Source organism: Lygodium microphyllum, chromosome 26 (assembly GCF_053477565.2).
Source record: "Lygodium microphyllum isolate KBCC chromosome 26, Lygodium_microphyllum_v1.1.10, whole genome shotgun sequence".
In the NCBI taxonomy this organism is placed as follows: Eukaryota; Viridiplantae; Streptophyta; class Polypodiopsida; order Schizaeales; family Lygodiaceae; genus Lygodium; species Lygodium microphyllum.
The window spans coordinates 123499285-123505387 of NC_141160.1; the positions used below are offsets into that span (position 1 = coordinate 123499285).

At 42.1% G+C, this 6103-nt stretch overlaps 1 non-coding gene across 1 annotated transcript; it reads left to right on the forward strand.

The window, feature by feature from the left end:
* The first annotated feature begins 5513 nt into the window (after nucleotides 1-5513).
* LOC148013767 (U2 spliceosomal RNA) lies at nucleotides 5514-5714 on the forward strand. Its single transcript, XR_015688999.1, has one exon. It is a non-coding gene; the product is annotated as a U2 spliceosomal RNA (small nuclear RNA).
* Nucleotides 5715-6103: the final 389 nt, after the last annotated feature.

Sequence of the window (6103 nt, forward strand, 5' to 3'; positions counted from 1 at the left end):
TAAGAATTCCAAATCTACTAACTATTCGAGGGATCATGCACTATCCTGATCCTAATCTCCCAAGCATCTCAAGATTATGATGCCTTCACATTGATCTCTCTCTATTTCATGCTTGCAAACATAAAATTTTATATTATTTAAATATGTTTACATTGTCCTACACCCAAACTCACTTACTATAAGCTCTATTTTTGTGCATCAAGCCCAAAACTCCTTGAAGGTCCAAACAACATCAAATCAAGCCAAGAGCCATCTCTTGAGAAAGTGATATATACATAGGGTCAAGGTTGCCTATGCAGGCAATCATCTCATGCCAAATGTCAAGCAACACCACGCCACTATGATCCTAGCCATTTTGATTATCTTTGTTTGATCAATCATTCTCTCAAGCAACCTCGGTTATCCCCCACAACTCAATCATCCCCTTTTGAGCAAAATTCTACTCGGGGAGGAGGTACATACTACTACCTAGTTGGAAGGACTCTCATTGCTTACTGACATTATTACATACTTTTGCATGCTAGCTTGTAGGACATTTTGACTTATATCCTCTAGCAAAATTGTAATATATCCCTCAATTTTATGATCAATGGCTTCCTAAGACTGAGCAAACTCCCAAAATCTAGTATTTAAGTATATCCCTCGATTCTATGATTGTTGCTTCGTAACACCAAACTACCAAAATCTAGTATATAAATAAATTTAGTAACGATAGGGAAGACATTTCAATCTAATCACGTATCCGATTGCAAGTTCAAGTACATCAAAGTGTATAGATGGAGCTAAGCAAGGATTTTCAAAATAATTCTAACCAAATCAAGTTGTGGGAGCATGTGACAAAGTTTCCATTAGTAGGAAGAGAGATCAAATAATTGATGAAATAGTGTGAAATAAACTTTATCAACATTATCTACATGGCTTTGCTCTTCTTAGACCCTACATCGTTGCTAAGGAGAGATATTAACGGAGGAGTAGTAGATGCCTTTGATGATGAAGATGGAAATTGCTTTTGGCACTTGGGCACAAAGTGGTCAATGTTGTTGTTTTTGTGATGTAGCTTGTAGGGGTTGTGACACTGATATTGGTACTCTTGGCTATTGGTCCCTTGTTGTTGGATAGAGCTTGAATGGTCATGGGGAATGTATTGGAGATATAGAAGATGGGAGAATATTGAAGTAGAACTAATGGTGCATGATTCTCTACGAACTTTTGTACTTGCAGAGAAAAACCTTACATGCATTCACTTCCTAGGGGATAATGTTGGTCTTCTGTTTCAAGCATAAGATATATATTGTTGTTTGGCTAAAGTGTTGTCCCACAATTGACGACCCAAACCGTTTATAGATTATAGTGCAAATACTATGTGAATACGCATGCTTAAATAGGCTGGTACTTAGTTCGAAGACTATTCCATGGGTTATCCCATTGATTGATGGTTGATGAAGGGATCTTGAACAAATGAAGATGGAAATAATTTCCGATACTAAAGAAAAAGGGAGTTGTTGAAGAATATCATGGGGAAAACCTAAAATGTAGGATGGACAAAAGTTACGAGTCTAATCCAAGTAGCTCTTACAAAATGCTAGATCAACTGCATATGGTCCCTTTGTATTACAAGTACCTTTCTTGCCCCACTATCAAGTTGATGTGTGAACATTGGATGAATGAAGTGAATAGTTTAAAAGTGCAACTAACCTAGCAAGACAAGTCTAACGAAGGTGAGTCAAGACTTCTTACGTGTGTCTTGCCCTTGATGGCCCTAAGTAAATGTGAGGGAAAATGGAAAAAGGGCTAGGGGGTTAGAGATGGAGCTGATTGACATAAGTCATCTAACGTACCTAGCTTGAGGACTCCTAGGTGCAGTGCATTAACCACGTGAGTGCATAGTTTTTTTGTTGTTCATATGTTTTTTTATTATTTCTTTTGTTTTTTTATCTCTCTTATTTTCCTTGTCTTTTACTTTTCTCTTTAAATAAATGGATGCCATACAACTAGGCTTGCAATCTTACAAGGTTTGAAATGGAAGCATAAGGATTTGAATAGCTAACTAAAAATAGTAAACTTGGCTCTCGGAATGGTTGGTGCACTCAAGAGCATACAACAGATACTAAGCTGGAATAATCAAAGCACAATGACTTGCCGATGAAGTTGTTGAAGAGGAACTGTTATGTTGATAAAAGCTTATTTTTGTGTTGGAGACTTCTCATGAGGAGCTAGATGGGCATTATATTGAAGTCAAGGCATATCTTGGTTGGAATATTTGGGCCTCAATGTTAAAGGTTTCCTTGTGTCTTTGTCTCTTGTTTGAGGCTCCAGGGTGATATTTCAATTTGATGTTTCCATAGCTTAGGATCTTCAAGAAAAACATTTATTGCCGCTACCATCTTTAAGACTTGAAAGACCAATTTAGAAATTTTGGTAGCAATTTGAGATTTAGGTACCATTCTTTCTAGTCACATGGCATGCAACATGAGGAGATCAATTCTTTGCATGAAGTGGTGAGCTGGGTTTTCTATATTTATACAAATAAGAAATGTTTCCAAGTGAAGTTACGCAATCCTAAAGGCTTACAACTTGTGCTTAAGGGATTGTAAGTGTAAGTCCCTATCTCGAGCCTTTCACCAAGTTGAAAGATCTTAAAACTTGTTTTGAATGTCCCCAAGAAGTTCTAGCATGGAAATATAAGGAGAAAGATATCACTAAATTGTGATAAGCTAGCTAGCCTACAAACATTCCTTGGGGCTCACATGCACTATTGTACATATGAATATTGATGAATTTGTGTGACTCAAAAAAAGATGAGATGTGATAGTATAATGGCTTTACGTTAATGTATAAGATTCAATCTTATGTGACATTTTCATGCTACAAGGAAACATCAAAATAAAATAAACCTACGGTATAGGACAATAGTATCAATCAAAACGTTTTGAAAAGATATTACTAACTTTGAGGGTCCAAAAACTTTTATCTTAACATTGTCTCTTGAGGATTTCCCTTTACTAGACATCCAAGATCATCATCTATACGTGTATTCTTGAGGCTCACTTTTAGAATGAGACTTGCTAATATTGAATTTTGATAGTCGCCTTCTAACAAACTCTTGAGGCTCTTTTTCTAGGTCATGGCTTGCCATCCTCTGAATTTTAAAATCGTTGGGAAATAGAATTATATTTAGTAGCCCTTACTACATTGGCTTTGGTGTAGCAAACTTAATGGGTATTTTCAAGTGGGAAGCTCATATCCCAACTCCCATTTGTACATTCTCACATACTCATATAAGTGCAAATAGAACAATATACCAAACGCATGCTAACCACATCGTATATGAACAAGACAAAGTGCTGATAGTTGATTTACCATCAAGAAAGAAAAGCGATATGAGACTCAAAGAGTCCCCATATACATGACCATATTGCCCATTATTCGATAAGATGACACAGTACCTAAGGCTCGAAAAGTTTGTGTTGGTGGACTAACAATTATGTTTAATATGCATGCTAAACTGCTCTTGCTTGATCTTAATCCTCCTTGTGAATGCATGTAGCCAAGGCCACTCCTTTTGCTCTTGCTTGGGCTCTTTACAAGTACCATGCATTGTCTATATGCGATCATGATTAATGCTAGAAGGGCTTGTCATGTTTCTGCAACGTACATGCCAATGCAACTGAGTATAGCTCAAGGCTAAAGTTTTAGACTTTTGACCTTCAACCTCATTACACGTGGAAATGCCTCATTGCCAAACTGTGCCTATTACAATTTTCTCATTGTCTTCCTCTTAATCGCCCCTTTGTGTAAATATCAGCGAACAAAGAAAGCACCCAGAGCCTTTTCGAAGCAGTACTAGCATCCCTGCAAGAAGGCCTAATGCAACATTTCTTTCACAAGTCAAGTGCACGCCGAAGGCTTGTGCGGCATGACTTAACAAGCCCTTATGGAGCATGTTCAACGTGGCCGCCCTATTGGAGCCCAAATGCAATAATGAATTGAAACACCTCGGTCACATTAGGTGGCTATTTTTGGCCATGTCCTCTACGTTTGGTCTACACATCCCATTGCATAGTGGCTCACAATCCGCTTGTAGCTCTCTATGGTTGTATAGAGGCTTGTGTTGGCCCTAGGTCTCTGCCTTCTCAACCCAAAGGAAAGGGATGGATGCATGTCAATCGTAGTTTAACCAAACTGTAAACGCAAGTTAAAGTTAACACGATCAAAAGAAGCTGACCTAGGTCAAGCAGCTAGCTACTAGAAGAGGGCGCATTACATTATGTTTATGTCCGGCTCAGTAGGTCTACTATTTCTACAAAGCAGTGATCTACCAAGCCACTGAATTTTATTGAGAATCGTATAGAACCATAGTTAGCCTATAACAAGGTAATATGTGAATAAGTCATGATACCTCAGGGGATGGAGTCGGTTGTCTCTTTAGCATCTCAAACTCCCCTCACTTTATGCTCAATTCTGAAACTGAGCCCCCAAATGTACTTTAGCTTGTATTACAACATTGGGCATTGTATTTTCAAAAATTAGGAGAACCGAAAGGGGATACTCTTAGATAAAGATGCTGTATTGGCTACTCCCATGCCTGAGAATCTCACTTACTCGTTGGTTTCACAGGTTGTAGGGACTTATAGGCGTCCCCCTCTTGGTTGTCCCAAAGTGTGTGGGTGTGTACACACGCACACACAAAGATTATTTAAATAACTAACCAGTTAAATAAAGTGCGCACGCGCAAATAAAGAGGCTCATGGAAACGGAGAGAGGGGTTTGTAGACCTAAAAGTGACCGTGCAATGTGGCACAACTGCATCTCAAGGGGCATAGGCACTCTACAAATCTATACCAAAGGATGTTGCTTGCACCATTAAAAAGATGCAGCCGGAATACATTTCGCCTCGATCATCCCAGGTAAGCGTTCTCTGTCCGACAACATTTCGCCAAGATTGAGGGGAACCTCAGGAGAGGCTGGAAAGGTAAAAGCAAGTAGGGTTCCACGTTGGATGCTTGTATGGAGATCAAAAGAGCATGGTATGTGGAGAAGGGCAAGTAGTGCGGAAGATGGCCGCGAAGGAAGCATATGGCATGTCTACAAACGCTCTGGGGAGATATACCTCGTGTACGTATCGGCACGGCACGGAACTCAGTGGAGTGGCTAAAATGGGGGAATTGCGCACGGCAGCGTCGAGAAGTCTAGGGGATCCCCTCCGACACGGCGGCGTGGGTGTGTTTTGGTTTTCTAGGGGATCCTCTCCGACACGTTCGGGACCGCGAGAACGGCGGCGCGGGTGTCTTGGTTTTTCTGTTTTGTTAGGAAAGGGAAAAACAAAACTCCGGGCCCGGGGGATGGAGATTTAGTGGTATACATACAGTGAATGGGTGCTTTTGCTCCCCTGTCAGTCCCGTAGGCAGAGAGAGAGCGGTGGACGCGGAAGGAAACGCAAAAGCTGGCAAGCCAAGCCGGAGGAGGAAGCCCCCGGGGGTATAAAGCAAAGGGTCGGACCGCCAGGGTACCCCATACCTTTCTCGGCCTTTTGGCTAAGATCAAGTGTAGTATCTGTTCTTATCAGTTTAATATCTGATACGTGGCCCATCGGGCCACTACGATATTAACCTAATTTCTTTCACGGGGGCAGCCCCACCCGGCAGCTTGCTGACCGCCGGCCTGCGCGCGTCGCCTCCGTATTGCACTGCCTCGGAGCGCTCGGCGCACCCCCACCCCACAAGTCTCAAGGAAAGGCAGCCCCGCCGCTGTGGAGCCTGCGAACGCGGACTGCTCGTCTAAGGGTTAACAAGCTAGGCTCATGGAGTAGCAGCGTATGGCAGAGGCGGGCCGCCACATTGCTCATGGCAGAGGCGGGCCGCCACATTGCTCGTGTACAGCGTCTGCCTAGCATGGAGCAGCAGCGTATGGCAGAGGCGGGCTGTCACATTGCTCGTGTACAGCGTCTTGCAGGGCAGCGAGCAGAAGAAGGTGCGCGGCCGCTGTTCTGGGGCCGTGCGTGTTGCCGGCGGGACAGACACCTCGATCGCAGCTTGTGGTTGGCGAGCGTCAGGACAGATGTCTTTTCTAAAACAATCATTACACTCTCTCAAAATTCCAGTAT